Below are 10183 nucleotides of genomic sequence, written 5' to 3' on the forward strand. Positions count from 1 at the left end.
CGCACCGGGCACGTCTTCGGGAGTGTGGGAGGAAACGCGGAGAGCCTAGAGGAAACCCACGCGGTCAACGGGGAGAGAAGGTGCAAACTCCACACACAGACGGACTGCATCCTGTTGAAACCCCTGCCGCCTATTGCAGGCGATTCCAGCATTGACCGAACTTTGTATCCCTGCTGATTGGCGGGCAAAATCACTCTCAATAAACAAACACGCAGACATAAAGGGCATGGAAAAGGGAGAGGAAGCCAGTTGGCAGCTTTTGATTGATTTGTGGTTTCAATGCTTCCCTCTGTGTGATTGTCTTTGGCAGAAGGTCTTGATTTGTGGCCTCTTTAATGCTCCAGGGATTCCCAGATTACTGTGTGTGCAGGGAAAACTCACCACACTGAATCTGAGGGGGTGTTTATAGACAATAGGTGCAGGAGGAGGCCATTCGGCCCTTCGAGCCTGTACGCACCGCCATTCACTGTGATCATGCTGATCATTCTCAATCAGTACCCTGTTCCTGCCTTCTCCCCCATACCCCCTGACTCCGCTATCCTTAAGAGCTCTATCCAGCTCTCTGTTGAATGCATTCAGAGAATTGGCCTCCACTGCCTTCTGAGGCAGAGAATTCCACAGATTCACCACTCTCTGTGTGAAAAAAACTTTCTCATCTCGGTCCTAAAAGACTTCCCCCTTATCCTTAAACTGTGACCCCTTGTTCTGACTTCCCCAACATCGGGAACAATCTTCCGCATCTAGCCTGTCCAACCCCTTAAGAATTTTGTAAGTTTCTATAAGATCCCCCTCAATCTTCTAAATTCCAGCGAGTACAAGCCGAGTCTATCCAGTCTTTCTTCATATGAAAGTCCTGCCATCCCAGGGATCAATCTGGTGAACCTTCTCTGTACTCCCTCTATGGCAAGAATGTCTTTCCTCAGAAAGAGTGAGAGTGAGAGAAAGGGAGAGGGTAGACAGAGTGTGTAAGAGAGAGTGACAATAGACAATAGACAATAGACAATAGGTGCAGGAGGAGCCATTCAGCCCTTCGAGCCAGCACCGCCATTCAATGCGATCATGGCTGATCACTCTCAATCAGTACCCCGTTCCTGCCTTCTCCCCATACCCCCTCACTCCGCTATCCTTAAGAGCTCTATCAGCTCTCTCTTGAAAGCATCAACAAACTGGCCTCCACTGCCTTCTGAGGCAGAGAATTCCACAGATTCACAACTCTCTGACTGAAAAAGTTCTTCCTCATCTCCGTTCTAAATGGCCTACCCTTATTCTTAAACTGTGGCCCCTTGTTCTGGACACCCCCAACATTGGAACATGTTTCCTGCCTCTAATGTGTCCAATCCGCTAATTATCTTATATGTTTCAATATGATCCCCCCTCATCCTTCTAAATTCCAGTGTATACAAGCCCAATCGCTCCAGCCTTTCAAACATACGACAGTCCCCGCCATTCCGGGAATTAACCTGGTGAACCTACGCTGCACGCCCTCCATAGCAAGAATACCCTTCCTCAAATTTGAGACCAAAACTGCACACAGTACTCCAGGTGCGATCTCACTAGGGCCCTGTACAACTGCACACAGTACTCCAGTGCGGTCTCACCAGGGCCCTGTACAACTGCACACAGTACTCCAGGTGCGGTCTCACTAGGGCCCTGTACAACTGCACACAGTACTCCAGGTGCGGTCTCACTAGGGCCCTGTACAACTGCACACAGTACTCCAGGTTGCGGGTCTCACTAGGGCCCTGTACAACTGCACACAGTACTCCAGGTGCGGTCTCACCAGGGCCCGGTACAACTGAAAGGGAGAGAGAGGGGGAGAGAGAGGCAGAGAGTGAGAGTTAAAGAGAGAGAGAGTTAGTTTGGTTTAGTTTAGTTTAGAGATACAGCGCGGAAACGGGCCTTCGGCCCATCGGGTCCGCACCGACCAAGGATCTCCAGCTCGAATGTCACCCATGCCTTTTCCCGCTGAGTTACTCCGGCTTTTGTTTGTCTATCGCGGACGGGGCATGTTGGGCGGCGTTAGGGGGTAGGGGAGCGAGTTGGGCCGAAGGGCCTGTCGTGACTGCACGGGCCCAGGCTGTGGGACTGGGGGGGGTGGGACCGTCACACCTGAGGGAGCAGGTGGGTCGGGCAGAGGGCAACCTGGACAAGGAGATACCTGTGGCTTGAGCGGCGGTGTACGGGGCAGGGCGTGGAACGAAGGGACCATTGAACAGGGACAGAACAGGAACAGGCCCTACGGGGAGAGAGAGAGAGAGAGGGGGAGAGAGAGAGGGGGAGAGAGAGGGGGGGAGAGAGAGAGAGAGGGGAGAGAGAGAGTGAGGAGAGAGAGAGGGGGGAGAGAGAGAGAGAGGGGGAGAGAGAGGGGGGGAGAGAGAGAGAGAGAGAGAGGGGAGAGAGAGGGGGGAGAGAGAGAGGGGGGGAGAGAGAGAGAGAGGGGGAGAGAGAGGGGGGAGAGAGAGAGAGAGAGGGGGAGAGAGAGAGGGAGGGGGGGGAGAGAGGGAGGGAGGGGGGGTGAGAGAGGGGAGAGTGAAGGAGAGAGAGAGAGTGAGAGAGGGGGGGGAGAGAGAGGGGAAGAGAAAGAGAAAGAGGGAGGAGAGAGGGAGAGAGTGAGGGAGAGAGAGAGTGAGAGAGGGGAGAAAGAGAGGGGGGAGGGGGAGAGAGGGGAGAGAGAAGGAGGGAGGGAGAGAGGGAGGGAGAGGGAGGAGAGGGGAGAGAGAGAGAGAGAGAGAGAGAGAGGAGAGAGGGGGAGAGAGAGAAAGGGGGAAAGAGAGGAAAGAGAAAGAGAAAGAGGGAGGGAGAGGAGAGAGTGAGGGAGAGAGAGAGTGAGAGAGGGGGGAGAGAGAGAGGGGAGAGGGGGGAGAGAGAAGGAGGGGAGGGGGAGGGAGAGAGGGAGAGAGAGAGAGGCAGAGAGAGAGAGATGGGTTTGAGGAGAGAGGGGGGAGAGGGGGAGAGTGAAGGAGAGAGAGAGTGAGAGAGGGGAGTGAGAGAGGGAGAGAGAGAGGAGGAGAGGGGGGAGAGAGAAGGGGGGGAGAGAGGGGGAGAGAGAAGGAAGGGGAGGGGGAGGGAGAGAGGGAGAGAGAGGGAGAGGAAGAGAGAGGGAGAGGGAAAGGGAGGGAGAGGGGAGTGAGAGAGAGAGGAGAGAGAGGAGAGGGGAGATGGTGAAGGGGGGAGAGAGAGGGAAAGAGAAGAGAAGAGGGAGGGAGAGGGAAAGAGGGAGGGAGTGAGTGAGGGAGAGAGAGAGTGAGGGAGAGAGAGGGGGGAGGGAGAGGGGAGAGAGAGAGGAGAGAGAGAGGGAGAGAGAGAGAGGAGAGAGAGAGGGGGAGAGAGAGAGAGGGGGAGAGAGAGGGGGGAGAGAGAGAGGGGGAGAAGGGGAGAGGAGAGAGGGAGGGAGAGAGAAGGAGAGAGAGAGAGAGAGAGGGGAGCGAGGAAGAGGGGGAGAGAGGGGGAGATAGTTTTATTGTCATATAGACCAAGTGGACCCGTTGGGCCCAAACCTCTCCTGCATTGGTGCTGTCCCCTCTCCTCCCCCACTCACTCCCCCCCTCTCTCCCTCCCTCCCCTTCCCTTCCCCCCTTCCCCTGTCTACCCCCCCTCCTCCCCCTCACTCCCCCTCCTCCCCTTCTCCCCTCCCCTCCCCCTTCCCCTCCCCCTCCCCAACTCCATCCTCCTCAACACCTCCCCTTATCCTCCCCCCTTCACCCCCTCCCCCTCCCCTCTTCCCCAACTCCCCCCATCCCAACCAACTCCATCCCCCTCAACCCCCCTTATCCCCCTCCCTCTCCCCCCTCCTCCACTTCCCCCTCCCACCCCTCCCCCTCCCCAACTCCATCCTCCTCAACCCCCCTTATTCTTCCCCCTCCCTCCCACCCTCCCCCCCCTCCCTCCTCCCCTTCCCCTCCCCAACTCCATCCCCCTCAACCCCCCTTATTCTCCCCCCCCCTCCCTCCCTAGGAGATAGATTTAAACGTTAAAACGTGAATAACTTTAAAAATATCACACCGATTTCAATGAAACTTCTTCCATTGGCACCAGAGGGACGACGGTGAGTAAGGTGGGCCTAACATTGTCGCGCACAAACAAACACAGTTTTAGTGTATAGAAATGTCCAAGGTGGAACAATGAAATCCTTACTTGCAGTGGCACGACAGAATATGTAAACATGGTACTCTGCAAACAATAGACAATAGGTGCAGGAGGAGGCCATTCGGCCCTTCGAGCCTGTACGCACCGCCATTCAATGTGATCATGGCTGACCATTCTCAATCACTACCCCGTTCCTGCCTTCTCCCCATACCCCCTGACTACGCTATCCTTAAGAGCTCTATCCAGCTCTCTCTTGAATGCAAACAATATCATGAGGGCGGTCACGGTGGCGCGGCGGTAGAGTTGCTGCCTCACAGCGAACGCAGCGCCGGAGACCCGGGTTCAATCCCGACCACGGGCGCTGTCTTTACGGAGTTTGACCTGCGTGGGTTTTCTCCGGGCGCTCCGGTTTCCTCCCACACTCCAAAGACGTGCAGGTTTGTAGCTGAATTGGCTTGCCAAATGTAAAAATTGTTCCTACTGTGTGTGTGTGTGTAGGATAGTGTTAATGTGCGGGGATCGCAGGTCGGCGCGGACGCGGTGAGACCCCGAAGGGCCTGTTTCTGCGCTGCGTCTCCAACTGTTGGAAAGAAAACTGCAGATGCTGGTTTAAATTGAAGGTCGACACAAAATGCAGGAGTAACTCAGCGGGTCAGGCAGCATCTCGGGAGAGAAGGAATGGGTGACGTTTCGGGTCGAGACCCTTCTTCAGAGCCACGACCCAAAACGTCAATAGACAATAGACAATAGACAATAGGTGCAGGAGGAGGCCATTCAGCCCTTCGAGCCAGCACCGCCATTCAATGCGATCATGGCTGATCATTCTCAATCAGTACCCTGTTCCTGCCCTCTCCCCATACCCCCTCACTCCGCTATCCTTAAGAGCTCTATCCAGCTCTCTCTTGAAAGCATCCAACGAACTGGCCTCCACTGCCTTCTGCGGCAGAGAATTCCACACCTTCACCCCTCTCTGACTGAAAAAGTTCTTCCTCATCTCCGTTCTAAATGGCCGACCCCTTATTCTTAAACTGTGGCCCCTTGTTCTGGACTCCCCCAACATTGGGAACATGTTTCCTGCCTCTAATGTGTCCAATCCCCTGATTATCTTATATGTTTCGATAAGATCCCCCCTCATCCTTCTAAATTCCAGTGTATACAAGCCCAATCGCTCCAGCCTTTCAACATACGACAGTCCCGCCATTCCGGGAATTAACCTAGTGAACCTACGCTGCACGCCCTCCATAGCAAGAATATCCTTCCTCAAATTTGGAGACCAAAACTGCACACAGTACTCCAGGTGCTCTTTGCTAATGGTACTTTTAATCCCTTCATCTAAGTCATTAATGTATATCGTAAATAGCTGGGGTCCCAGCACCGAACCTTGCGGTACCCCACTGGTCACTGCCTGCCATTCCGAAAGGGACCCATTTATCCCCACTCTTTGCTTTCTGTCTGTCAACCAATTTTCTATCCATGTCAGTACCCTACCCCCAATACCATGTGCTCTAATTTTGCCCACTAATCTCCTATGTGGGACCTTGTTGTCACCCATTCCTTCTCTCCAGAGATGCTGCCTGACCCGCTGAGTTATCTCAACTATCCGTAGTTCCTATCTATCTATCTCATTACAATTCATATGTAACAGTGAAGAAAGCCAATGGAATGTTGGCCTTCATAACAAGAGGAGTTGAGTATAGGAGCAAAGAGGCCCTTCTGCAGTTGTACAGGGCCCTAGTGAGACCGCACCTGGAGTACTGTGTGCAATTTTGGTCTCCTAATTTGAGGAAGGATATTCTTGCTATTGAGGGCGTGCAGCGTAGGTTTACCAGGTTAATTCCCGGAATGGCGGGACTGTCATATGTTGAAAGACTGGAGCGACTAGGCTTGTATACACTGGAATTTAGAAGGATGAGAGGAGATCTTATCGAAACGTATAAGATTATTAAGAGGTTGGACACGTTAGAGGCAGGAAACATGTTCCCAATGTTGGGGGAGTCCAGAACCAGGGGCCACACAGTTTAAGAATAAGGGGTCGGCCATTTAGAACTGAGATGAGGAAAAACTTTTTCAGTCAGAGAGTTGTGAATCTATGGAATTCTCTGCCTCAGAAGGCAGTGGAGGCCAATTCTCTGAATGCATTCAAGAGAGAGCTAGATAGATCTCTTAAGGATAGCGGTATGGGGAGAAGGCAGGAACGGGGTACTGATTGAGAATGATCAGCCATGACCACATTGAATGGCGTTGCTGGTTTGAAGGGCCGAATGGCCTCCTCCTGCACCTATTGTCTATTGTCTATTGTAACCATCTACTGATCATATCTAGCTATCTACGGTGACGTTTCAGGTCGAGACTCTTCTTCAGGCTATCTGCGCTCAGTCTGAAGAAGGGTATTGGCCCAAAACGTCCCCCATTCCTTTCGGTAGGTGACATTTCGGGTCAGAAGGAGCTGAAACATCATCTATTCCTTTTGCCGCAGAGATGCTGCCTGGGTTACTCCAGCACTTGTCTTTTGGTGAACCAGCACCTGCAGTTCCTTGCCTCCGTAGACCTTAAAGTCTTTTTCGGTTCAAACTTATAGAAACATTGAAAACAGGTGCAGGAGGAGGTCATTCGGCCCTTCCAGCCAGCACCGCCATTCACTGTGATCATGGCTGATCGTCCACAATCAGTACCCCGTGCCTGCCTTCTCCCCATATCCCTTGATTCCGCTAGCCCCTAGAGCTCTATCTAACTCTCTTTTAAATCCATCCAGTGAATCGGCCTCCACTGCCCTCTGTGGCAGAGAATTCCACAAATTCACAACTCTCTGGGTTTTTTTCTTCTCACCTCAGTTTTAAATGGCCTCCCCTTTATTCTTAGACTGTGCGTGACCACTGGTTCTGGACTCCCCCCAACTTTGGGAACATTATTCCTGCCTCGAGCTCGTCCGGTCCTTTTATAATTTTGGAATCAGAAGGAGCTGAGACGTTACCTATTTCTTTGCGCCCCCGGAGATGCTGCCGGGGTTTACTCCAGCGCTTGTCTTTTTGTGAACCAGCACCTGCAGTTCCTTGCGTCAATAGACAATAGGTGCAGGAGGAGGCCATTCGGCCCTTCGAGCCTGTACGCACCGCCATTCAATGTGATCATGGCTGATCATTCTCAATCAGTACCCCGTTCCTGCCTTCTCCCCGTACCCCCTGACTTCGCTATCCTTAAGAGCTCTATCCAGCTCTCTCTTGAATGCATTCAGAGAATTGGCCTCCACTGCCTTCTGAGGCAGAGAATTCCACAGATTCACAACTCTGTGACTGAAAAAGTTTTTCCTCATCTCAGTTCTAAATGGCCTACCCCTTATTCTTAAACTGTGTGGCCCCTGGTTCTGGACTCCCCCAACATCAGGAACATGTTTCCTGCCTCTAACATGTCCAACACCTTAATAATCTTAATATAAGATCCCCTCTCATCCTTCTAAATTCCAGTGTATACAAGCCTAGTCGCTCCAGTCTTTCAACATATGACAGTCCCGCCATTCCGGGTATTAACCTGGTAAACCTACGCTGCACGCCCTCAATAGCAAGAATATTCTTCCTCAAATTTGGAGACCAAAACTGCACACAGTACTCCAGGTGCGGTCTCACTAGGGCCCTGTACAACTGCAGAAGGACCTCTTTGCTCCTATACTCAGGTGCGGTCTCACTATTATCTGAATTGTTAGGAGAGCAAAACAAAGCTTCTCACGTACAAGATCTCCTCTCATCCTTCTAAATTCCAGTGTATACAAGTCCCGTCGATCTTGGCGTTTCATCTTTGGTCCAAAGTTCCTTCTCCTTTGTCCCACAGCTTCCCGGAGGAAGGAGGAGGAGGAAGATGCCCGGGTGGACCATCAGCGTCCGCCCAAGAGACACCGGCTGGTCTTCACGGAGGTGCAACGCCGGACCCTGCTGGCCATCTACAAGGAGACCCCACGGCCCAATCGTGACCTCCAGCTGACCATCGCCCTCCAGCTGGGCCTGGAGTTGTCCACTGTCGCCAACTTCTTCATGAACTCCCGTCGTCGGGGTCTGGACAAATGGTCGGAGGAAGGGACGCAGGTCACCCCCTGACGTCTCGAGGTGGAGGGGAGGGGGGGGGCAAGGATGGAGAGGGACCCAAAACTCCTCGGACTCACAAACATCTGGCCTCTGCTGCCCTCTGTGGCAGGGAATTGATCCCTGGGATGGCACCAGATTGATCACCAGATTGAACCCTGGGATGGCACCAGATTGATCACCAGATTGATCCCTGGGATGACAGGACTTTCATATGAAGAAAGACTGGATAGACTCGGCTTGTACTCGCTGGAATTTAGAAGACTGAGGGGGGATCTTATTGAAACATATAACATTCTTAAGGGGTTGGAGAGGCTAGATGCAGGAAGATTGTTCCCGATGTTGGGGAAGTCCAGAACCAGGGGTCACAGCTTAAGGATAAGGGGGAAGTCTTTTAGGACCGAGATGAGAAAACATTTCTTCACACAGAGAGTGGTGAATCTGTGGAATTCTCTGCCACAGAAGGTAGTTGAGGCCAGTTCATTGGCTATATTTAAGAGGGAGTTAGATGTGGCCCTTGTGGCTAAAGGGATCAGGGGATACGGAGAGAAGGCAGGTACGGGATACTGAGTTGGATGATCAGCCATGATCATATTGAATGGCGGTGCGTACAGGCTCGAAGGGCCGAATGGCCTACTCCTGCACCTATTTTCTATGTTTCTATGTTTTATAATTCCACAAACTCACAACTCTCCGGGTGGAAAAGTTATTTTCTCACCTCGGTTTTGAATGGCCTCCCCTTCTACTTCGAAGAAGTCCTCCTCCTCCTCCTCTCTCCCACGGGAGTTTTGCAAATGCCCCCGTGATTATCGTCGTTACTTTTTGCACACCTTTCATTCGTTGTTCTTTATCGCGCCTCACATCTCCCGCACTGTATCCCGAACCGGTCCGAAGGAAGGGTCTCGACCCGAAACGTCGCCCGTTCCTTCTCTCCAGAGATGCTGCCCGACCCGCTGAGTTACTCCAGCTTTTTGTGCCTGTCTTCGTTGAGTATAAGAGTCACGCTGGAACTTTGTAGGACGTTGGTCAGGCCACATTTGGGTGCAGTTCTGGTCACCCCCATTACAGGGGGTGCCCGGAACGTCACCTATCCATGTCCCCCAGAGATGCTGCCTGGCCCGCTGAGTTACTCCAGCACTTTGTGTCCTTTTATTTTGTAAACCAGCACCTGCAGTTCCGGTCGAAGGTAACACAAAATGTTGGAGTAACTCAGCGGGTCAGGCAGCATCTCAGGAGAGAAGGAATGGGTGACGTTTCGGGTCGAGACCCTTCTTCAGACTGATGTCAGGGGGGCGGGACAAAGGAAGGATATAGGTGGAGACAGGAAGACAGTGGGAGAAGGGAGGGGAAAGGGAGGGACAGAGGAACTATCTAAAGTTGGAGAAGTCGATGTTCATACCGCTGGGCTGCAAGCTGCCCAAGCAAAATATGAGGTGCTGTTCCTCCAATTTGCGGTGGGCCTCACTATGGCACTGGAGGAGGCCCATGACAGAAAGGTCAGACTGGGAGTGGGAGGGGGAGTTGAAGTGCTCAGCCACCAGGAGATCAGGTTGGTTAAGGCGGACTGAGCGGAGGTGTTGAGCGAAACGATCGCCGAGCCTGCGTTTGGTCTCACCGATGTAGAGAAGTTGACATCTGGAACAGCGGATACAGTAGATGAGGTTGGAGGAGGTGCAGGTGAACCTCTGTCTCACCTGGAGAGACTGTTTGGGTCCTGCAGTTCCTGTTGTCTCCTGATAATACTGTACATAAATACAAACAGATAGAAGTATAACAGGCGGAGTGCAGAGAAAAATACCAGAGTGCAATGAACCTCCTTTGGAGCCCTTTCGCCTCAGGTTAAGCTGAGGGTTATAGGGTCATAGAGTAGAAACAGGCCCTTCGGCCCAACTCGCCCACACCGGCCAACAATGTCCCAGCTGCACTAGTCCCACCTGCCCGCGCTTGGTCCATATCCCTCCAAACCTGTCCCATCCATGTACCTGTCCAACTGTTCCTTATACGATGGGATAGTCCCAGCCTCAACT

General features: G+C 52.7%; 1 pseudogene; it reads left to right on the plus strand.

Annotated features, from left to right (window-relative positions):
- Window positions 1-8171, plus strand: part of LOC144612344 (one cut domain family member 2-like) — a 10955-nt pseudogene extending 2784 nt beyond the window's left edge.
- The last annotated feature ends 2012 nt before the right edge of the window (window positions 8172-10183 follow it).

This window comes from Rhinoraja longicauda, chromosome 44 (genome assembly GCF_053455715.1).
Source record: "Rhinoraja longicauda isolate Sanriku21f chromosome 44, sRhiLon1.1, whole genome shotgun sequence".
In the NCBI taxonomy this organism is placed as follows: domain Eukaryota; kingdom Metazoa; phylum Chordata; class Chondrichthyes; order Rajiformes; family Arhynchobatidae; genus Rhinoraja; species Rhinoraja longicauda.